General features: G+C 36.1%; 1 pseudogene; it reads left to right on the top strand.

Moving 5' to 3' along the window:
- Positions 1 to 3,303: 3,303 nt before the first annotated feature.
- LOC142836379 (cell growth-regulating nucleolar protein-like) lies at positions 3,304 to 4,368 on the top strand (annotated as a pseudogene).
- Positions 4,369 to 25,708: the final 21,340 nt, after the last annotated feature.

Here is a 25,708-nt window from a genome sequence, read left to right as displayed (position 1 = left end):
TCTCAATGAGTTGTCATATCACCCTTCGATTTGTTTAATAAGCACCTCTTCAGTTTGCTCTCCAAAAATATTCAGGATGAAGAACTTTTGAATAATTATAATGTTTCTCAAACTACCCTAATATCAAAGAGGCATAAAAATGTGCTTTCTGAGCACCAAGAGTGGGAGGAAGAGGTCCAGTGATATAATAGGAAGAGGTCCTGAGATGTCAATTCTTAAATGAGCACCTACAGATAATCTGCTTACAAAAACAAATGTTTCAACTTTAAATTCCTTCATCTAATTTGACAGACATTGCAAATTTTGTCAACCTACGTACAACACACAGAAAATAATATGAAGTAAATTAAATTAATAAGGTATATTTTGGAATGGATTACTATTTTGCTAGTTTGTCTCTAATAGGAAATAAAGAATACTTTTGAAAGAAAAGATCAGCTGTGTGATTTTCTTCATCCCCTGAAAATTTTAAGGTTCATAAGCAAAGACAGAAGAAGCTGCAAGAGAGGTAATACTTATGCAGTGGTATTGCAATAAATTTGTTCAGCTGGGAAATGCAAACAGGAAGCCTTAAGGTTAAGGGTGGGACTTAAACATTACAATTAAGCTCAGACTGTATATTAAACACATAACACTATATCTACTTAATTAGTCTGTTAATTTGATAAGCATGGCTGACTGCAATTTATTTAGGGCAAACTAATAATGGCTTGCTTATTAAGGATGGTTTAAATGTATGCAGAGGAAAAAGGAGCCCATGACATAGAAACAAGTTCAAATCAATCACGGTTCCTTGTGGCAAAATAAATGTAAATCAAATTCTAAATGCACTTAGGAAGAAAACGAATTCATTATACAGGCAGCATATATTTCACAGAACTTGCCGCTGTGATGAACAAGTAAGGCTTAAAAAAACAAGAAGCATTGGTCACCATGTAGCTTTTGGTAAAGGCACACCCCCAATTCTAATCCTCCCTACATATGCCCCGGCAGTAAGTATGGAAGATATACTGCACCTTGAACTCAGTGTGGAAAAAGAATTTGATTATTTTCCAAATATTAGCTTATATTAATATTAGAATATTAGTTGTATGCTAACATCACATTTTAATATACCAAATAATATATTCTTAAAATTAATTATGCAAACCTCCACCATCAAGCAACAACTATTTAGACATGTTTATTTTTATTCCTTCTACTGTGATCAGAAGAAATTTTAATGCTAGAAGTGTTGTTTGTGTTTGTATCTTATTTGATATTTCAATTTCTTAGCTCAGCCATGGAGTAATGACTGCTATCATGAACGTGAATGTGTGCGTACCTCTTTTCCTGGGATGGGGTTCAAGAATTGTGTCAAAATATCAATAATCAACTGCATCAGTGAGCTATTATTGCATTCTCTTCTCTCAACTCAATGGTAGTTTTTCCATTAGAAAACTAGAAAAGATGAGAATAAGAGTAAAATAACTTTAAAATAAATGATAACCAAACTACAGTCTGTAGTCCCAGAGAGGTTACACATAGAGGGAAGACACTAAGGGACACATTAATTTCTACAGGAGAGGGAAGTAGAATTTTTCCTATGGGTGGACTGTGGATAGAAGAAGATAAGTTGCAGAGGGCATGGGAGATGGGGATGATGGAAGGAATGCAAGGGGAAACAGCTAGAATTGAGTGGCATTTGAGAGGTGGTATGGGAACAGTCCAGTGGAAACTTTCTAAAATATATGTAGGTGATCCTAATGAAGTGTGCAATTAAGGAAGGAGACAGAGTTCTAACTGGTCATCTCTTGTCACCAAATGAAGTCTTTATTACAGGAACTGACTTATATCAAATTGAGCGGTTGGACAAGGATGTCCTAGAGAACTGCCAAACAACCCAGGTGGTTGCCAAGAGTATAGACCGTTCTTCCCCAAGTGGACAACAGGGCCCCTTGCTCGAGACTACACCTCCACGACTCAGTGAGCATGAGGAGGTCAAGCTGGTGTCTACATAAAACTTTCATCCCTATCTTCTAGTGTCTTTCATGTCGGAAGAAACTTTGCAGGTTACCAAAAGAGAAACATCAACACTCACACAGCCATAAAACCCTTGATCTATACTCTTTCCTTCCTGAAAATTATGGTATATGGCAATTGTGGTACAAAGTTTGGAGCATATCCAACCAATGTGTGATTTATGTTAAGGAAGGCTAACTCCACTAGATAGAACCTAAACCCAACAGTGCTTATATGACCAAGAACCAAAGAACTGATATCTCAGGAATTTAGGGCAAAAGCAAATGCTACTGGTCTTAAAAAATGTATTAGTGATACAATAACTCCTAATTACAGTTTGCTATACCTATAATCAGTTAATCAGTGACTTATTCAGCCACCATCAGAAAAGCTTCCTCCTGCAGTAGACAGGAACAAATACAGAGACCACAGCTAGGAGAGAGAGAGAGAGAGAGAGAGAGAGAGAGAGAGAGAGAGAGAGAGAGAGAGAGAGAGAGAGAGAGAGAGATATTTAGAACACACAGTTCTAAATAGGACGTCTTCGTCATCTTTCATCTCACGGCTCAGGGAACCCATATAATAGGATGCGGAAAGATTTTAAGAGCCAGGTGGGAGGGAGGACACCAGGAAAACAAGGCCCTCTTAATTAACTAAGCAAGGTGGATATGAATCTACAGAGACTGAATCATCAAACACATATAGCTTCTAGTTTAGTATTTTATATGACTTCTGGGTATGTGAACAAATGGGTCTCCAACTCTAATATCTTGCCTTGGTGTTGTTTTCCTTTGTTGGCTTGCTTTGTCCAAGTTTTATGTGTTGGTTTTGTTTTTTTTTATTATGTCTTATTTTGCAATATTTTTTGTAGAGAAGCCTGTTCTTTTCTAAATAGAGATAGAAATGGAGTGGGTCTCATAAGTGAGGAAGAACTGGGGGGGGGAGTAGAAGGAAGAGAAATTGTAATCAGAATATATTGTATGAGGAAAAAAATCTGTTTTTAATAAAAAATGGAGAGAAAAATGAAAAGATGGAGTTGGAAGAGAGAGAGCCGGTGGCGGCTCTGCCTTGGGTGGCTGCGGCTCCACGTGTTCCCGGCAGTCGGTTAAGACGGTTGGCGAAGTCTGCTGAGAGGGGAAGAGTTCAAACCAGTCTCTGATAGAACATTTAATCATTTAACCAAAGACGGTGTTGTTTACATGCAATATGTGCGGCGGTGAATCAGTGCAGAAAGCGCAAGTGGAAAAGCATGTGTCTGCCTGCCGAAACTGTGAATGTCTCTCCTGTATTGACTGTGGAAAGGACTTCTGGGGCGATGACTATAAAAGCCACGTGAAGTGCATCAGTGAAGGTCAGAAGTACGGAGGCAAAGACTATGAAACCAAGACTCTGATGCAAAGCAGCAGGCATCGATTCAGAAAATTAATGAATTAATAAAGAAACCCAATGTCAGCCCTAAAGTTCGAGAACTTCTGCAGCAAATAAGTGCTTTTGACAATGTTCCCAGAAAAAAGGCTAAGTTTCAGAACTGGATGAGGAACAGCCTGAAAGTGCACGGTGACGATGTTCTGGAGCAGGCGTGGAATATCTTTTCCGAAGCGTCCAGCAGTGAGCAGGATCAGCAACCACCCAGCAACGTGGCCAAGCCTCATGCAGAGATCCTCACTAAGGTTCCACCTGAGGAAACAAATGGCACCATGGAAGAAAAAGCAGAGGCAAGAGAGAGAGAGAGAGAGAGAGAGAGAGAGAGAGAGAGAGAGAGAGAGAGAGAGAGAGAGAGAGAGAGAGAGAGAGAGAGAGAGAGAGAGAGAGAGAGAGAGAGGAAGGAAGAACGACCGAAGAATAGAAAGAAAGAGAAGAAAGAACTGAAGTCAGAAAACCAACAGGAAAACCTGAGGGGCCAGAAGTCAAAGGAGGCTGAAGGGGAGGAGACCACAGAGGCTGATGGCCCTCCAGAAAAGAAGGCCCGTAGTGGTGCAGGCCTCAGAAGAGGATGCAGACAGAAACGGGGAGGGGGGGGGGCTGGTAAAAATGCTGATGAGGGGCAGACCAAGACAGGGAAAGGAAAACAGAAGCAACGAAAACACTCAGAAGATGAGTCCAAGAAAAAAAAGATGAAGTTGCCAGGACCATGATGTTCCAGCTAAAGGTAAATTCAACTGGAAAGGGACCATTAAAGCCGTTCTGAAACAGGCTCCAGACAACGAGATATCAGTCAAGAAGTTAAAGGAAAAGGTCATAGCTCAGTACCATGCAGTGATGAGCCACCATCACGTGTCAGAGGAGGAGCTCCTGGCCATCTTCAACAAGAAAATTAACAAGAAGCCCACCTTTAAGGTTCAGAAAGACAGAGTCAAGCTTCTGAAGTGAGCACACACTTGTATTGACTGCTTTCTTCTACTGTTTGTAAAATGTGTAATGAAATATAACAATTGGAAATTGCTTTCTGAAACTGTATTTTAAGTTAATGAAAAAAATATATTTTTGTTATTTTATGAAAAAATAAAATATATTCTTATTGAATTCTAAAAAAAGGAAATTAAATGATTAAATAAGCTTAAAAATATAAAGCTTAATGTGATGTAAAAAATAGAATAGCTTTTGGAGACAGCAAGGAAAATAAATTGTCAATTTTATAGAGAAAAAGAAAGAAAAGATCAAACTGTTCAAAAATATATGTATATTAAAGTGTATATATATATACACTTTAATAGTAAACACACACACACATACACACACATATTAACCAACATGATACTAGGGAGATTCGGAAAGTTCACTGCATACATCAGAATATAAGGAAAATGTGAAGTAAATGGGATAATGTAATTTATGCACTACAGTAAAATAATGATTTTATTAATCCTGTCATACGTTAACTCATAAGAATATATGACGAAAATTCAGCATAGTTCACCTGAAGAGGGGAACATTTCATTCTTGGTTAGTGTCATCAGTGTCTAAAACACTAACTAGCCTACAGAGCAAAAGAATCTTTGAAGTGCTTGCATTAGAAAAATCCCATTTTCTCAAGAGCAGCAATAACAACATAGAATGCTGACCCACTCTTTCACACAGTGCAGCCCAGTGCTTGTTAGGCTCATTAAGCTAAGAATTGCATGAGAATGCAAACAACTTACAAGGGACAGAGCTCACCTGAATTCACAGTGTTGCCTCACACACCAAAGGGAAGGAAAACCCTTTCTACACTTTCTAACCTTGCCTGGTTTTGTCTTGTTAAAAGGGACCTCTTTCTTGAGCAATCCAGTTGCTGCTTTGATAATACTGAATACCTAGTCATCAGCTAGTTTTCTAGAATTAGATTTGAAGATGACTGTTAATGCTAGCAGCAATTTTACAGAAAATTGATTATGAAAATATAAGATGGAAATTCCCAACAAACTGTCTTTTCTTAAAGAAATCTGAAACTTTTCACTGTAAAAGTTAAAACACACATAAAACGATGGCCTTTGTCATGTGATTCATGGATATAAAATGCAGCAGTGATAATATAAAAGGATCTAAATTAAATTCACTCAATAGATATGAGTTTCCAAAGAGTAATGACTACCGAGTGCTCTGTGATTCAAATATTCTCATCATATTTTACAACCAAATAATGACCGAATTTAAGCTTTGCCTCTGACTGTCATATTCCCTAGTTTGATGTTTGTAATCACATAGATGTGAAGGAAAAGCTTGTTTCAACATTGTATGTACAATTAATATAATCAGAACAATGGAGATGTATATACTGCATTATCTGAATGTATGTAGCCTCCAATATTCCGTATTCCATTAAGGGTTCTGTGAGGTTTACTTTTGGACAATGTTGTGAATCACCATAGTCACCACAAATGAAACTTGCAGTAGCCAAGTTATCTGAAGAGTCTGGACAAATTGCTCTTAAATATCTAAGAGCATCAATTAATTGAATTGTAGCTCCCTTAACCTGTTCATCAGCAAATATATTAAATTCAGTGTCTATGAGTTAAAAAGAAATTTCATAAGTATTTGTTACCATCACTAAGCCTTAATGTATTATTTGCTTCATTACCATGACTAAAACCCCGACTAAAGGTTTTATTTTGGCTCACAACTTCAGAATGGAGTCTATCACTGTGGAAAGGTCATGACATCAAGAACTTGGAACAGTTTTTTTTCACACTGCATATGGTTAGGAAGTGGAACAAGGTGAATCAAGACATTCAGATTGATTTCTCATTTTGCTTCAGTACTACACCATTTCCAATGAAATAGTATCTCTCAAGGTTAGAAAAGGTCTTTCCTTCACCTCAATTAACTGAGTGAGTATATAATCTCTTATGATAGAGAGAATGGCCTATTATAGATACTCTGTTGTGAGCATTTGCTGGGGCTTGCTCAGTGATTTTAGAGCCTGTGAAGTCGTCATTCAGTTCAGCCATTGCAGGGTCCTACATGTAGTGTGTATGTGTGTAAATTAACCTCAGATACGTTTGTGGGGTATTAAATAAATACTGCTGATTATCAGTCACTTAATTTCCATAGATGCCTATTACACGCCTAACATGTTGATCTCTTAGCATAACTTGTTTCATCTGCAAATCTGAGAGAAAATTCTCACGTTTCCATCTTTGTAGATAAACAGACTAAGACTGGAATTGAAATCACACCTCAATTTCTGGATCTCTATTTGTATTATAATATTTGGTATATTTTAAAGAAACAGTAAAAATTGATGAGAGACAAATGAATAAGTAAATAAAAGAATGCACATGGAAATTAACTAGTGGGCACACGTGGACATGTTCTTCTTGTTTCTGATAGATTGAGATTAAAATAAGTTATACCTTGAAATATATAACTAGGAATTTTGTTATATTATGATGCTAATTGAAGTAGTTTCAGCTGTACTGTCTAGAACAACACAGGGAGAAAATACTTGCAGTTGTTTAGAAAATGCATAGTGACCCTTAAAAAGAAAACAATATACTAACGAATGCATTCTCCATATATGTTAAGAAATGTCAAAGGTGTGGAGGACCTTGTGCTCACAGATAAGCATGAGGGGAAGTAGAAATGTTACATACCGAGGTTGTTTCTTCAAGGAAGGGATGCGTGACCTGTTATCCACTCTGAAGGCTGGGAGCAGATGTGGTTATTAGCACTATCTATGTGGCCAAGACCACACTGGATCCTACCCTAGAGTATTAATCATTAGCTTCTTTTCCTTCTCCCGTAGACCTTTGTCATCAGCTTATGTTTCTCAGTCAGTCATAGAACCCATCTTAATTGAAAGTGTCACATGTACTTCACAAAGAGTTTCCATGTTGTCATGCCTGACCTTTATTTAGCTTACTCTGTGTTTTATTGTACACGTGGGATTGAGTTATTATCACCAGGAAAGTTTGCACTGAATTGGCTGTGCTAATATGTCTAAAATAAGTTCCTGGTTGCCAGACTCCCTGTTTTTGAGCCAATTTTGACAACTTGGTTGACTTGAAACAAGTTACCTTCTTGCCTCCTGTGACTCATTATCCTGCTTGCCATGGTGGTCATAGAGACCTCCACAGAGAAATAGTAGAAAAGTAAGTTCAATATTTATTAGACTTACTATTTGACTTACAGATTATGACAAATCCTTTTAATTTCACAAAATTACCTTTTCTGAGATAAAATACAAATCCATTAAAATTTAGTATTCGTGTGTGTGAATGTATGTGTGGGTATGCACCAATATAAGTTTCAAATTACATCCTGTAAACATGCTTAGTAACAACAAAAATCTGCAAGATAAAGTACTTGCAATGAGAACTTATTAACACATCTCTAAATACCATGGTATAATCAAAATATAAATAGGAAGGAGTAACATTATTTTCTAATAATAGTTTTTGAAATTTCTTCTTATAGCTGTGGAAAGGCTCCAGTACTTACATTGGGCAGTGAATCCAAAGTAATGAAATTCAACAAACATGTTTGCTTTTTGATTCTTATGGTAAATTTAACAATTAAAGTCATAACCTAACCTTTTGGTGTTGATGAAATATTAATTAATTTTAACCTAACCATCTTGTGGAACAGATATTGTAAGATATCATTTTACTACTTCTTTCTAAGTGTTACTGTATTCATTTTAAATGAAATAGTATGATGTTTTCATGGTATAATTAAATATAAAATAAGCTATCTTTGCTAGCAAATTGATCAACTATTTTCAGGACAAATCTAAAAATTTGAATAACTCAACCATGAAGGGTGATAATTGATTACTGCAGACTGTCTCTAGGGAGTTTTAACTAATACTTTTCTGTGTGCTCTGGTTGGATGAGATCTTCGTGACATAGTTAAGTGTGGGAATGATTCATAGGTTTGTATATATTCACAACACTGGTTGAAAAACAGTGTTGAAAATGAGTTGAAAAACAAATGAAAATTAACTAAAAATTAACTGGGTCCTGTTTAGGCAATGGACTCACCACAAAGTACATACCCAGAAATACACTTTCACTTTGCACATACAAACTTACATTGCTTGAAATACAAAGATAGTACAAAAATTAAATATCTGATAGTACTGAGCAGAATAGGTGGGAATACATGAAACATGAAAAAGAGTTGGTGATAGTCATGTCCTAAAAAAAAAAAAATGTGATTTAATTTTCATGGTCCATGCAACAAGCACCATGCTATTTTATCCTTTAGTGGTGTCATAATCAGTTAGTTTTCCAGGGATGAAAATCTTCCTTATCATTTCTATTTCTTTCCTTTTCCCAGGTGGCAGATGGGATGCCTGCACTGGCCTCCAGTACTTAGTGCTGAAATTCTAGTGAGTGCTGATGGCCCATTAGCCATTGCCTTCTGCCCCATTTGATAAGGCATTTACCACTTTGATGCCCTCACAGTACAAACAAGGTCTGTTAATCAAAGCTTCCCTGTTCCAGCCTGTGAGAACCCATCATCATTGCCACAGTTTCAAATCTGGTGCACAACATTACCACTTCATCTTGTTCCCTTTGATCCTATCAGCCTGACACTTTGATCCATGCCTTGCACCAACTGGATTCATCAAAGTTGGTGCACTTTTAGTTTTGAAGGGAAGTGACAAAGATTTCTGCAAGATAAAGGACTGTAATTTTTTTTCCCAGTTTACTTCTGCTGAATTCCTATTACCAATTATTTCCTATATAAATTTGGCTCTGTAATGTTTGTTAATTTTATTAGTGCTGTATTTAAAAGTGTGTGTTTTTAACTAAGGCTTTCCAAAAGCAATTAAATACATCCAGAGTGGAGCTGTATATCTCATAATTGTTTAATGCACCATGAGTGTTTAATCAAAGCTCTCAGTACGCCAGCATCTTAATGGAAACAATTACTGATGTGTAAAGCAGCTAAAACCACTATACTGATACGACCTAGAAGATTTCAGAGTTACATGTTAGGGAAACAGTATTCATCTAGGTTTTCTATTAAAATTATTTTTTTTTTGTTTCACCACGACATTTTTAGGAAGGTTTTTTTGTTTGTTCTAAATATACTGACTGTTCAATAAGAACCGAAGAAGTGCTCTTACTTTGAAGCCAGGTTTCTCAAGATTCCTTTCTTACATTTATTTGTTTTATAAAACAAAACAGAGATAAAAGTCACACAAGAATGCCAAGACTCTAATTTTCTTAATCTTTAATAATTAAACACTAATAATGTACATTTTTCCTTTCTTAAGGTGGCTTTATTCACTCATTCTATAGTCCATGGATATACAGTGAGATAGAAGTTGGTCCTTTGGAGGGGAGCTATCCAGTAGTCAACATGAGAAGGAAAACCATCGTCAGTGAATTTGCTACTTGAAAGAAATGTTGATAACATTTTTTTCTTTTTTAAATTTGTTTATTTTGAAATTTTATTTTGCTTTCCAACCACAGTGCTTCCTTCCACTCCTCCTCGTGCAGCCCAACCCTCATCTATTCCTCCCAACATGGGCAGTCAACCAAATCTGGCACGTTAAGTTAAGGCAGGACCAAGTCTCTGTCCCCTGTATTAATGCTGAGCATGGCACAACAACAAAGGGAATGGGTTTCAACAAACTAGCTCATTATTTTTTATAACGATGGAGAAAATGTACAATTAACTTGTAGTTCTTAACTTCTCAGAAGCTATGGTTATGAGAAGTATGATTAGGAGAGAAGCCAGTAACAAGAAACATAGCCACAAGACCACTCTAACATCTTGATGATTTCTATGTTGCATAAAAAAGAACAGAAAGTTAAATAGAAAATAAGGGAAGTTTCTCACTCAAAAAAGAGAAAACAAAGGCAAGAAAGATTATAAGACATGGAGCTCATTGTAGCTCAGTTGGTAGAGGGCATGCAGGACAGACATAAAGGTCTAAGATCAATCATTAATATTGCCAAGCCTGGCCACTGTGGTGCATACCTATAAACCCAGCACACATGTGGTGTAAGCAAGAGAATTAAAAATTCAGAGTTGGGCCAGGGAGATGGTTCAGTAGGTAATGCACATGGAGAGAATCCTGATGACCTGGGTTTAAGTCCTGAATCATAAATGCTGGGTGAGGATGACTCATGGAAGTTGGCTTCTGACTTCCGTAAACTCACTGAAGCAGAAGCACACACACACATATGCAAAGACATGTGCAAACACACAGGCACACTCCCAATTAGATCATGCAAACACAATAAATTTGTAGTACTGTTTTCTTGTTTTTAATTGCAATAGAATTGTATCAGTTTACCCCATTCTTTTCTTCTCTCCAGTTCCTCCAATCTACCCTACCATGCACCCAGACTCCCAAGTTTCCAAGTGATAGTCTCCTTTTCTTTATTATGTTACATTATTTCTATTTACACTTGTGTGTTTGCGCATGTATATATAAATACACCTGTTGAGGCATTCTGGTTGTTTATGTGTGTAGGGTTTCACGGTTCATCATTCTGAATTGGGCAGCTAATAACAGAGCTCATCCCTGGCAAAGACTAATTTTTCTTCTCTCAGAACTTATTAGGTGCCTGTAGTTCTTCATTTAGGGGTAGAACCCATGAAATTTTCTCTCTGCCATGGTAACATGTCCATTAGTATTGTAATTGCTTTGGTTTTGTTTATAAAGCTGTTTCTAGGACAGACTGCTTTACAACACACTTCTGGCATTCTGGCTCTTATGATCTCCCAATATCCTCTTCTGTAATGTTTTTAAGTCATAGATGCAAGAGAGTTATATAGCTGTATCCACTGAGGCTGGCTCCACTGTTCCATTGATGTCTGCATTATATTTAGTTGTAGCTTTGTGTACTGGCCTCAATTTGCTGTAAAGAGAGGCTTTTCAGATGAGTGGTGGTAGATATGCTTATCTGTGGAAATAAAGATAAGAATTAGAACATAGCATGGAATTCTTCTGGTTCAGCACAGTGGTGGTATTCTTTTCTAAGGTCCATGACCTTAGAAATTTTTCACTGCCAGACATGATTTGACTCCTGTTGAATGTGTAGTTAAGTGTCTGTCTATCTATCTATCTATCTATCTATCTATCTATCTATCTATCTATCTATTTATCTACCTATCTATCATCTATCTATGTTTGTGTATACATATATACATACACACATATATGCATATAGATATGAGTGCCACTTATTGCACCTTTATACATTTTCTGCTGTGCTGAGTATTTTTGTGGTTCATAGGTATTACAGCTCACTAGGATTATTTAAATGCTTGCATCTTTGGTAATTTGTACAGTATTTCCTGAAAACTGCTAGAGTGCAGGGAATACTTTCATGACAGATCCAGTTCCAAATGCCTTAGTTTGTGCATCAAAAGTATGTGTTATCTTCAGTAATAAGGGTCCACCACCACTCTTGGCTTTCAAGAGGCAACCAATTGCTATATCAATAATCCATATTTTTTGGCAGTTATTTGAACCTCTTTGTTCAACCAGCTGAAAAGAAATTCCTCTTGTCTGGTATTAGGGGTTTTGTTAGTTCTTGTGAGGAGTTTTGTCAGTCAGAGTGCCTTTACTTTCCATATATATATATAGACACACACCCATAGTCCCATTTACATGAGAGGCTGAAGCAGGGTAATTTCTTGAATATAGAAGATTTGAACTTCAGTGCTCTCTGTAAATCTAGTATCCCAGCCAGGTAGGGGTGGCATACACATTTAATCCCAGCACAAGGGAGGCAGAGGCAGGTGGAGCTCTGTGAGTTCAAGGCCAGCCTGGTCTACAAGAGTTAGTTCCAAGAACAGACACCAAAGCTACAGAGAAACCTTGTCTCGAAAAACACACACACACACACACACACACACACAGAAGTCGCAAATATGGTATCTCACTAACTTCAGCATTGATATGGTGACCTCCTAGAAGTGGGGAACAGCCAGGTTGTAGATGGAAGAGTGAATGGGTCCAGGTCATGTATGTTATACTGGTCTTATGCTCAATTAGACAGCTGTTGATTCTTCCCAAGTTATACATGCCACTATTGCAACATTTGGGTATCTTGCTGGGCTTGTCTTGGTGTGGTTCTTAGTCTTAATAGTGAAAGAAATATAATTTTTCTGGTTCTAACTGACTCCATAGACTCTAATGGTGAGAGAGTTCCTGAGTCATTTCTGCAATATGCGGCTCTGTCTTTAGATACATTTTTTTTAAGAGAGAGAAGTGAGAGAAAAACATTTTATTCAGCACTGAAGTGCAGATCTTCAAAGGAAGGTGGATAATCACGAAGCAAAGGTACTCTATGGTTTCCAGTTCGGTTATCTTCATGATGAATGCATGAGCAACAGATGCGTCATCTTTGCTCTTGTCTGTTTGAGAGAGGAATGTTCTTTATTTGTCAATATAAATTAATATCCCCTCTATTGCTGAAACATTTTATTTTTGTTCTTTTTTTATTGGAAATAGAATTTTAATGCAATATATTCTGATGACATCCTCCATCACCCAACTCCTTCCAGATCCTTTACACCTTCCCATCTATGCAAATGTAAATCCACAACAATTGTTGATCTCTCATTAAAATGAAAATAGCCACTTAGAGAATGGAAAAAATAATAAAATAAAACTAAAACAAGTCAAAATAAGACAAAGCAAAGAAACAAACAAGAAGAAAAGGAGTCAAGAGAAAAAACACAATACAAACACAAACACACACACATATATATATATATAGGAAGAGAAACACATATTGACAAACACAAAACCAGAAACTATAATATATAACCAAAAGACCTATAGGGTGAGAAATGAAAAAGCGAGTAACAAATAAGCAAATTACAATAACTTAACAATTTCAAAATTTTCATTTAGATTGTTTCTTGTTGGCCACCTGATTTACAAACCCAGTGGCACTCCATTGGAGAAAACAACATTTTCACTTTTGAATGGTTAACAATTGGAGATGTCTTCTGGGATAGAGATGCATTCTTGTGTTGACTTACATTTTCAGCACTGGAACCCATACAGGTCCAGACTCATGCAGGCCTTTACCTGCATTCTAGTCTCTGAGACTTCCTATGTGCATTGCTGTTGCTGAGTTTAGAAGACCTTATTTTCTTGGTATTCTCAATTAACTTTGACTCTTAAAATATTTCTGCTGCCTCTTCTGTAAAGTTCCCTGAGTCGAGAAGGGAGGGTACAGATGAAGACATCCCACTTAAAATCAAGTCTTCCAAGGTCTCTCACGCTCTGCATCCTCTCCAACTGTGGAGATCTGTAATTAATCCTCTCTACGATAGGAGAAATCTTTTTTGACAATGGCTGAGAAAGACATTGACTTATGAGTATAGCAGAATGTCAGTAGGAGTAATTTTGTTGCTACGCTCCTTTAGCATAACAATAGTATTTTTTTTTTTTTGGCTTTTCCAGACAGGGTTCCTGTCCTGGAACTAGCTCTTGTAGACCAGGCTGGCCTCGAACTCACAGAGATCCGCCTGCCTCTGCCTCCCGAGTGCTGGGATTAAAAGCGTGCGCCACCACCGCCGGGCTAACAATAGTATTTTGTTTTTCCCTAGGTCCTTGAAGTGTTCCTCTTGGGTTTTTTTTTCAGGATTTCTCTGTAACTATGGAGCTTGTTTTGGAACTAGCTATTGTAGGCCTCAAACTCACAGAGATCCACCTGCTTCTGCCTTCTGAGTGCTGGGATTAAAGGCGTGTGCCACCACCACCTGGCTCATATTGGGCTATTTACCACCCAGGCAGTGTTGATGTTGAACTCTGTCTCAGGGGATGGGTAATACCATTTAGATCTCCTTTCTATTTTAATAGATCTGTACATATTCTAACAGTTGCATTAGGTTTCTGAAACACTTATCAAATGAGCCTTAGTGTAGGACCCTCACCCCTTATTCTCAAAGGGGCGAGAAGAAATTTCCTAGCAGAATGTTTTCCCCTCTTCTACCCTGGAGATTCTGAGCACAAGGTCACTTAGGTCAGCCCAGCCAGCCACCTGGTACAGGCTGATAAAGATGGCCTGACAGGAACAGTAGTCTTGCTCTAAGAATAAAGAAAAAGCTGACTTAGCAGAATGGGAGGGAGGAAAAAGTCTTTGCACCCGTGCCAAAGCAGCTTCAAAGATTCTCTTTGTAGTTAATGCCTTTAAAAGCCTACCCCACAGAGGAGATACAACTCTCTCTACCTCACCACAACGGGGATGGAGATGAGTTCAAAACATGTTTGGATTATGCTGATTAAGCCTTGCTTATTAGAGTCTGGGCCTTTCTGGTAATCTCTCTCTGGGGCTTGTAATCTGGGCACAACATTAGTTTTAGTTGTCCCTCCTCATTTTCTCTCCCTATCCCACCACTTCATTCTCCATCCCTGATTGATCCTCTCACTAATCTCCCCCACCCATCCACAGTGTCTATTTTATTTTCCCTTTATGGTGATCCAATCCTCCTGCCTTTACTTTACGTGTACCTAACCTTTTAGGTTATATAAATTGTAGCCTGATTATCAAAGACCCAGCACCTAATATCTATGTATAAGTGGATATATATTATATTTATCATTTGGGTCTGGGTTATCTCACTCAGCTTGATGTTTTCTAGCTTCACTCATTAACCGGAAATTAAATTTATTATCATCTGATTGACATCCAATGTATAACTGTACCATATTTTTTTTTTACTCATTCATTTGTTGATGGAGATACTGTCTGTTTCCAGTTTTTGGATATTATGAACAGAACAGGAATAAACATGGGTGAACAAGTGTATCTGTGGTGGGATTAGGAATCATTTGTTTATATGCCCAAAGGTGGTATATTAGGGTCTTGGGGTATATCAATTCCCAGCTATGGGGAAGCACCTCCACAATGATTTCCACTCGTTTGCAGTCCTACCAGCAATAGATCTGCATTCTGCTTACTCCACATCCTCAGCAGCATGAGTTGTCATTTGCTTTATTGATCTTGGCCATTCTGACAGGTGTAAGATGAAATCTCAAAGTAGTTTTGATGTGTATTTTCCCGAGTGCTACGTGCTTCTCAGTTCTCTGTGTTTCATCTTTTGAAAATATTCTGCTCAGATCTGTACCCCGTTTTTATAAATGGGTTTTTTACTTGATGCCTGTATTGTTTAGTTCTTTATATATTTCAGATGTTTGCCTTCTTTTTTTGGGTAGTTGGTAAAATACTTTCCCTGTTCTAAAGCTGGCTGCTTTGTAGGTATGATGTCCCTTGTCTTACAGAATCTTTTAAGTTTCATGAGGTTCCATTTATTAATTGCTGTTCTTAGTCCCCATGATAATGATTTCCTAAACAGAAAGTCTTTACCTGTGCAAATGAATTCAAGTTTCTCTTCTATCTCTTCAGGATACTTGATCTCTTGAGGTTGAGTGATATTCAAAGTGGTAAGAATATGGAATATGGAACAATTTGCATTCTGCTACATGCCACCATCCAGTTTGATCAGTACCATATGTTGAAGGTGTTTTTATTTTCTACTGTGTATTTCTGACTTCTATATTGACAGTCAGGTGCTCATGGAACTTTGTCTCAATCTTTCATTCAATTCCATTGACCAAGGTCTCTGTTTTTATACCTATACTATACCATGTATTTTTAATGAATTTTTTTAAACTATAGCACTGTGATAACTCCAATAGTTCTTGTGTTATTTAGGAATTTTTTAGCTTTCCTGCTATGATTGTGTGTGGTGTGTGTGTTTCCATATGAAGCTGAAAATTTTCCTTTAAACTTCTGTGAATAATTCATTGAGATTGCATTGAATATATAGATTGCTTTTGGCACAGTGTCATTTATACTGTTAATTATAACAATCTATGATTAGGGAAGATCTTCCCATCTTTTGACAACTTTTTCAATTTCTTTCTTCAGTTTTTCAAAGGTTTTGTCATTCAAATCTTTCAATTGCTTGGCTACAGTTAGCCCAAGATATTTTACAGGATTTGAGGTCACTGTGAAAGGTATTATCTCCTTGATTTTGTTCTCTGTCATTTGTGTATAAAAGATTTCTCATATTTGAATATTAATTTTGTATGCTGCTACTTTACTGAAAGTATGTATCAGTCATATATATATTTGGCAAATACAGATATTTCAGCTTCCCTTCTTGTATGCTTGTTCAATTCCCTGCCTACCAGACTCCCAAAATAATCACACAGAAATCTGTATTAATTGCAATACTGTTTGGTCAATAGCTTAAGTTAGCTCTTACATCTTAAATCAACCCATTTCTATTATCTTATATTTTACCATGAGATTCATGGCTTACCGACAAGGTTCCAGATGACAGTTGGCATCTTCTTCCTTTGGCAGCTGCATGGCTTCTCCCTAACTCTGCCTATTCTCTCTCTATCTATCTCTTCCAGTCTGGCTATCTTCGTTTAAGTCATTTACCAAAAGCAGATTCTTTATTAACCAATGGCAATAAAACATATTCACAGCATACAGCACCTCTTGCATCATCCCTTCATTGTTTTATTGCTCTAGCTAGAAATCCAAGTACTATATTGAGAAGATAAACTGAGAGATGACAGCCTTGTCTTGTTCCTGATTTTAGTGGAATTGCTTTGAGCTTCTATACACTTAATTTTATGTTGATTCTTAGCTTATGCATTATGTTTAGAAATGTCTCATATATCCCAAAGCTCTCCAGCATTTTTTCATAAAAAGGTGCTGGATTTTATCAAAGGCATATTGAGATAATCATGCTTTTTTGTCTTTAACTTTGTTTAGGTACTGTATTATATTTATCTATTATGTATGTTGAATTATTCCAACATCTCTGGAATGAAGCCTAGGTGACCATGGTGGATACTCTTTTTGATGTATTCTTAAATTTAGTTTGTAAGAATTTTATTAAGTATTTTTGCATCTATGTTCATAAGGAAAATTCATCTGCAATTATCATCCTTTATTGTAGCATTATGTAGTATGTCTAGGGTAACTGTGGCCTTGTAAAAATAATTGGACAAGTTCTTTCTGTTTCTATTTTTCTAACTACTTGGAGGAGTATTGATGGTAATTTTTCTTTGGAAGTCTGGTAGAATTTTGCACCTTTCCTTGAGAGATTTTTTTGGGGGGAGGTATTTAATAGAAGGTTCTATTTCAATGTGAGTTATAGGTCTGTTTAAACTTTGCACATCTGATCTTGATTGTAATATATATATATATATATATATATATATATATATATATATATATCAAGGAAATTACTCATTTTGTTGTATTTTGCAATTTGCTAGAGAATAGCTTTTTAAAGTATTTCCTTATGATTTTCTGGAGTTCTTTTATGAATGCTTTTATATTCCCTTTGTCATATATAATTTTATAAATTTGGATCTTGTTTCTCTGCTTTCTGTTAAATTAGCACATTTTTAATTGTTCATCTTACTGATTTTCCAAAGAACCAACTATAGTAGGAGGCTGCTTGTTCATTTCCTGACCATCCATACTCCTAAAATAACCACACAGAAACCGTGTTAATTAAATCACTACTTTGCCAACCACTATAGCCTATTCTTAGCAAGCTCTTACATATTAAATTAACCCATTTCTATTAATTTATTTATTGCCAAGTGGCTGCCGTTTACCTGCAAAGTTTTGGCATGTCTGTCTCTGGTGGCGGTCCATGGCTTCTCACTGACTCCACCTTCTTCTTCCCAGCGTTCAGTTTAGGTTTCTCTGTCTACCTCTGTTCTGCCCTGCTATCCGTCCAAAGAAGTTTCTTTTTTCATTAATGGTAATCACAACATACAGAGGGGAATCCCACATCAATCAACACTTTGATTCATTAATTCTTTGTACAGGCTTTTGTTGGCTTATTTGTTTGCTTGTAATTTATTGAAATCATCCCTATGATTATTTCTTGCCATCTACTCCTTTTGGGTGTGATTCTTCCTTTGTTCTAGAGCATTTAGGTGTAAATTTAAGTTACTAATGTGCAATCTCTTTAATTTTTTTCTTTTTTTATGTAGGCATTTAATGCTATGAACTTTTCTCTTGGATCAGTTTCCATTGTGTTCCATAAGTTTAGAAACATTATATATTTATTTACATTCATTTTTTAAAAATCTTTCACTTCTTTTTAAATTTCTGTCTTGACTCATTTTTCACTTAGTATAAATTGTTTAGTTTCTATGAAGTTGTATACTTTCTGCTGTTTCTTTTGTTGTTTATATTCAGCTTTAATCCATGAAGGTCAGACAGGATGGAGGGTGTTACTTCCATTTTTTTTTTAATCTGTTAAGATTTGTTATTTGTCAACATATGTTGAAAATACTGGAGATATTTCCATGTGATTTTGAGAAGGAGGTATATTCTTTTTTGTTTGGGTGAAATGTTCCATAAATATCTGTTTGGTCTATTTAGTTTATGTATGCAATTAGCTCTTGCATATCTTTGTTTTTTTTGTCTGGATGACTTGTCATTTGGCAAGAGTTGTATATTGAAGTCACTCACAGTCACTGAATGAGGATCAGCTGTAGTAATGTTTATTTTATGAACTTGGGTGCCTTTGTGTTTGTTAATAGATGTTTTGAATTTCAATATCTTCTTGGATTTATCCTTTGAGGAGAATATTATAATGCACTTCTCTTCCATATCTCTTTGGATTAGTTTTGGTTTGTAGTCTGTTTTGTCAGATATAAAAATTGCTACATTCACTTGTTTCTTGTGTCTTTTTGATTGGAATACATTTTTCATAACTTTGTGGTGATATATTAATGTTAAGGTCTGTTTATTGGAAGCAGAGAAGGTCAGAGTCTGTTTGTGGAACCATTATGTTAGCCCATATCTTTCTATTGATGACTTAAGACCATAAATTTGAGTAATATCAATGAATCATGGCTGTTGACTTTTGTTAATGTGAATTGTTTAAGATTACTTATGTTTTTTTGGTCATAAATAACATGTTTAGGTTGGAGTTGTTCTGCTAGTACTTTCTGCATAGTGGATTCATAGATGGATATTCCTTAAATTTGGTTTTATCATGGATTGTCTTATTTTCTCCATCTATAATAATTGACATGTTTGCTGAATATACTTATCTGTATAAGCTACTGTGGTCTCTTAGATTTTGTAGAACAGAACATATGATCAGGGCTTTTGGCTTTTAGTGTCTTCTTTGAGAAGTCATGTATTATTCTAATAGGTCTTCTTTTATATGTTACTCAATCTTTTTCCCTTACAGCTTTTATTATTCTTTCTTTGTTTTGTATGTTTAGCATTTTGATTATTATGTGATGGGTAGAACCTTCTTCCTCTAGTCTATTTGATATTCTGTTATTTGCTGTACCTTGATATGCATCTCCTTCCTTAGCTTATGAAATTTTTCTTCTTTGATTTTGTTGAAGATATTTTCCATGCTTTTGGTTTTGGCTTCTTTTCCTTCTTTTATTCCTATTATTTCTAATTTTTGCCTTTTCACAGTGTGCCAGATTTCCTGGGTTTTTGTGCCTGGTTATATTTAGATTTAACTTTTTCCTTTATTGAGATATCCATTTCTTCTATCTTGTCTTTAACAATCCTTAGAATGCACAGGTCTAAAACAAGAAAATCTCTATGTTGAGGTTCCTGTTTGTAAATTTTTCATTTCTAGTTTTACCAAAGTTTAGGTTTTCCTTATTAATTATATTTTTACATTTATGTTTTGTACAGTCGTTTTGTTTTATTCCACTCTCTATGCTTTCATAGATTGCATTAATGGACTTTTTGCATCCTTTTAAAAGTTCTTATCTTTTTGCTAACAGCTGTTTTGAAGTCCTTGTCTTGTGCTTCATCTACACTGCATTTCTTAGAGCCTACATTTGTATGACTGCTGTGCTGTCAAGAAGACATATTGCACTGACTGTTCTGATTGTGTTTTGTGGTGTTACTATACCTCTTGGTTTAGAATGATTGTACTTCTACATGTTGATATCTAGTCTTATCTATGTTGAGTGAATTTTCTTTTATTGGCATCTGCTGCCCTTTGTGGATTTTAGAAGCTTGTGAGGACTATGAGTTGCCTGATTGGTGAACTTTTGAGTTCCTGCCAGATGTGACCATTGCCCATCCTAGAGTGAACTTGTTTCTAAATATTGGGTGCTAACTGGAAGAAATGGGTTGGGCAAAAAGGATAGGGGTTCAGAGAGAGGAAATCTGGATCTATAATCAGGATCTGATTTTTGGTGGTAACCAACTGTTTTCCAGGTAGAGAGTGTTTTTGCTGTTGGCTCCAGTGTTGTCAGGTGAGACAAAAGTTTGGGATGAGGAAGGAAGGATATAGGAGAACTTCTGTTTAGTCCTTTTGGGATAGGACACAGAGGATAAAGTCTGAGCAGGTGGTCTGCTATCAAACTGGCAATAAGATTAGGGAATTGTGATTGGAGGATGGGAAGAGAAGTGAAAATCACCCTACCTGATTTCCTGCTTGTACTGGTCAGTGAGTTTCCATGAGGAAACTGCCTTGGATGGTGATGATTGAAATCTACTGCTGAAATGTTTTAAATGCCTACTAATTTTTTTTTTGTTTTAGACTTGTGTGTTCTAAGGAAGGTGGTGGACCTACACTCTGGAGGTTTTAGGAATATATTTCTCATTTGTGTCTGAATATATATTGTATAAACTATATGGGTGCCAATACACAGTAACCCAGACAGAACTTACACCACACCTAGCCTTTTATTAATGCTCCATATTTGTGTATATCTGAATGAATAAATTAAGAATTTATTAGCAAAATCTAATGTGAGTGGTGATAGCACAATAATTTTATTTATTGTTCAACTATTTATATGTACAATCATTTAAGCACCTCTGAATTTGTTCTGACCATTCAAATAGGAAAAGAAGGGTCATCTCTTAGAGAAAATAGGAAGTATGGATTTCTCTCTGCAGATTTAAAAACAAACAGTGTATTAAGCCAGGATAAAATAGACAAGAGATAAATCAGTGGTTAAGAGCACTTTTTGTTCTTAAAGAAGACCTAGGTTCAATTCTCCCCAGCTGGTGATGGCTCATGGCCACCCAGAACTCTGGTTTAATTACTATTATATTACTGTAATAAGACATCATGACCAAACATTTACTTGGGGGCTTGCTTTCAGTTTCAGAGATGGTGGGGAGGATGGTAGCAGGCAAACAGGCATGGTACCTGAGAGCTCATATTTGATCACAAGTTGTAGACTGAGAGAAAGATACACTAAATTTGTGTCTCTTGAAGCCTCAAAGCCCACCGTCCCAGTGACACAGCTTTCAAAATGGCCACATGTATTCGAACTAGGTCACACCTAATCTTTAGCAAACATTTCCATTAACTGGTGATTAAGCACTCAAAGATATGAGACTAGGGGAGTCGTTATCATTCAAACTGCCAGGACTCCAGGTTCAGGGGATCAGATACCCTCTTCTGACTTCTATTGGCAGCAGACACTGCACATTGCTCATATCCACACATGTGAGCAGAGACATTCATTCACTTAAATAAATAAATAAATTCTCTAAAATAAATAAAAAATCTTAATAAAATAGGAAGGGAGATACAAACTCTTGATCAAACTTTGTAATCTATAGGAACATGTGCTTGTAATCATCATACTGAGTGAAATTTACTTATAAATTTGGATTTGTGTGTGCTTTTTGTTCTTTCTATATTTTTTGAGATTGTAATTACCTCTCCCTTCCTTCTTTTCAAGTCTTTCAATGCTCTCCAGTCTCTTCAAATTCAGGACCCCTCTTTTCAATAAATGTTGTTGCATGTATGTAATTACATGTGTATATATATACATATATATATATATATATATATTTCCAAATACATAAATGTTAAACACTCAGTTTGTATCATGTTATTTATGTGTAACTTGTTTGTTTTCAGAGATATTTGGTATCAGGTCTCTTCTCCACGGTGCCCTCCTCCCTCGAGAAGATTATTTTCCTTTCAGCATTTCTTATTTGCCTAGAGTTCTTTGTATAGTGTTGATGAAGCACAGACTTTCCTCACTCAACTTTAGCATTTCTGTTGTTGAGTCTTTGTTCAGCTCATGCTTAAATAGGCATGTAGACATTTTATGGGCGTAGCTTCAGAAACTAATTGTAGAGGCAGTCTCAAAACAAGCTCCTCAATACTCTCCTTTTACATACAATCTTTGGACCTCCTCTTCCAGAATACTCTGTGAGCCTTGGTGCTAGATTTGTATTGTAGATATGTCCATTGGAACTGAGTTCCACATTTTTGTATTTTACTTGGTTTGGGTTTTCTGTAATGGTCTCCATTATTTGCAAGGAGATGTTTACTTGATGAAAACTGTAAAATATACTTTCTGTGGATATCATGGTGCGTCATTGTCACATGATCTCTAAAATTGGAAGCTCCATTCTCAGAATTGTCAGATGTGAGTGCGTATTCTAGAGCAGCTGCATAAATGAAGTAGTAAAAAAGGAACCATTTCTGGAGTTTGGAGTTGAGTTTCACACTAACTGAAATCTCTCGAATTAATTTAATTTGCTCTTTAAACTTCAATCACTTCTTCCAACTCCATCTCCTGATGATCTTACATCTCCTCATTGGGTGTTGTTTATAATTCATAATGTTATGTAATTGCTATAAGCAACATTGAAATGTTGAAAAATAATGATTTGTGCTGTTGATGCATACTTGGGATTTCATTGTTGCTGTCACAACAGCAGAACCCCCTAAAACATAAGACATACAGAAATCTTTTTAAAGTCATGAAGAGGCACTCAGATCAAAATATATACAATTAGTCTAGGTATCTTAACATCTAGTTAGGATATGAAAAATTGTTTTAAAATCTCAGAAAGCATGCAAGCAATTCTAGTGTACTCTGCATGTATTTATACCTTGGTAGGATTTATGTTATTTATTTTTATGATTTGGACAACTTTTACTTAAACTCACATAAAAAAACTCTTTATCTTCAGAATGTTTAACTACTGTCATGAGCAACTTAGTACAGGGACTTTTGGCTTCTACTGTTCCCACTCATGGATGATGTAAGCAGTGTCTAGGGAATTTCTCTCTATCTTATGGCAAAGTGCTATGTTGCATCTCTGCTTGAGTCCACCAGATGCTGAGCTGGAAAACAACTAACAAGAGAGATCAGTGCTCTCCCCTAGAAATTAGACGTGTATTAAAAAACCATTCAGCCGCCATCAAGCACAACATATTTTTTTTTCTACAGGTACTTCAAAGGTCTCATGGGCAATAAGTGCCAATGGTCTCTGCTATCACTTCTGAAGAATTACTTGTAAGGAACATCTTGGGACCTTCATACTATTATCAAGTGTTTGCTAGCTTCACTGGAGCTCTCTCCAGGGTCCCTGCTACCACCTCTCAAAGATTCCTTGTGAGATCTTTAGGTTTAGTTCTCCTGTTATTCAGATATTTTCTTTCTAGTGCTGGTTTTCCAGAAATGCACCTGAGTTAGAGAGTGGGTACAGAACTACTAGATTGTTTTATTAGTCAATTAAAGCAACTATCAAACATGGAAGAAACTGTTGAGAGTTTAGGTACTCAATAGTTTAAAGAGGGGCTAAAATCAGGGAAAGCACTAAGTGCTGCTGTTTTATTTCCTCCCCCATCACCTGGAATGAAGTACTGGCAGGGATCCCAGAAGGTAAAAGTATTCCTGGAGGCTCTTTTACCCTGACAGCATTTGTTAAGTGTCTAGTTTTGTTTACTCAGCCTCATGGGGCATAAAGACAGAAACAACAGCCCTCACTCATCCAGACTCGATGAGTCTATAAGGAGAAGCTTTCCCTAGAAAGTTAGTACATAAAGTTTTATTGGTCACTCTAACAGGGAGACAGAAATAAACTCTTGAGCACCGAATCACACCAGGAAAGTGATGCATAAACTCACCTGTTAGCTAAGCAATCTAAAGTCATTTCACCTCTGAGCAGAAAAACATTTGCAAATAAATAAGTCAGAGAAAAGTAGCACCACTCTGATATTATCCCAGACACTTAACAGAATATAAACACAAGCCTCCACGGTTATAAGGCAAAAGAATCAGAAATATGTGAAACAGTAGAAAACCAAAATAGGCAAGCAGACTAATTAAATGTTTTAAGCATTGGTTCATAATACAATATCTCACTCTCTTTTCTTTTTCTAAAATATTTACGGCAAGGTTGAAGATTTTAGAAGGGAGAACATATAAACTTATAGGTTTCAAACAACAAAAGAAAATGAAGCTATTTTAATCAGATAATTAAATATACAAATTTAATAATACATACTAACTGTGAGTTTTTAATTTTTTCTATTATTCAAGAAATGAATATCTAGGAAGATAGTGACTATATCAACAAATTTTAGAATTTGAACCACACAAATTACTAAAATAATCTTTCTCTTTCTCTCTGTCTCTTTGTGTGTGTGTGTGTGTGTGTGTCTGCATCTCTCTCATAAACTATTTAGTTGAGGTAAGATACAAGAGAGGAGCAAAAGAAGCATATGCAGACAAGCAGAAGGCTGAAATTACCTTAACATTCAAAAATACTGAAGATAAAGAAGAGAGAATACTAGGGTTATAGATAGAAGCAAATGAAAAAAAACATTAAAAAGAAAAAAATTACCAAAAGCAGCTCTGACAAATCAATTTTGAAACAGAAAAGGTAGACATATATTTATGTGTAAAATATAACTGATTAAGTTATTAGTCAAAACATTATCACAAAAAATAAATAAAACAAACTAAAATAAAACCAGTGCTATAAAATGATACCACAAAGACAGAATGCTGGAAACAGAAAACTTCACAAATTATTGAAGAGTTTCACCAAACACTAGAGATATAAGTAATTTAAAATAATTTAGTTGCAGGAAGCCACTTATTGGTTCCCGGCTGCTCGGTCCCTAAATACTCACACAGAAACTGTATTCTTTAAATCACTGCCTGTCCCATTAATTAGTTTCTTATTGGCTAACACTTACATTTTAATTTAACCCACTTCTAGTAATCTGTTTATTACCACTAGGTTGTGGCTTACTGGGAAAGGTTTCAGCATGTCTATCCCCCTGATTCTGCCTCCTTTCTCCCAGCATTCAGTTTCGTTTTCCCAGCCTAGCTAAGTTCTGCCCTGCTATTGGTCCAAAGCGGTTTCTTTATTCAATAATAATAATCACAGCACACAGAAGGGAATCCCACATCATAATCTAAATATTATTCAGTCTCAAGTTGTGCAGACAGTTCCTAGTTAGCCATAGGCAATGCCTGCCAGAAGACCAAGGAAGCTGCTCA

The sequence above is a fragment of the Microtus pennsylvanicus genome, chromosome 16 (assembly GCF_037038515.1).
Source record: "Microtus pennsylvanicus isolate mMicPen1 chromosome 16, mMicPen1.hap1, whole genome shotgun sequence".
In the NCBI taxonomy this organism is placed as follows: domain Eukaryota; kingdom Metazoa; phylum Chordata; class Mammalia; order Rodentia; family Cricetidae; genus Microtus; species Microtus pennsylvanicus.
Note: the sequence above shows the minus strand (reverse complement) of the source record. Positions and strands in the feature narration are given on the sequence as shown.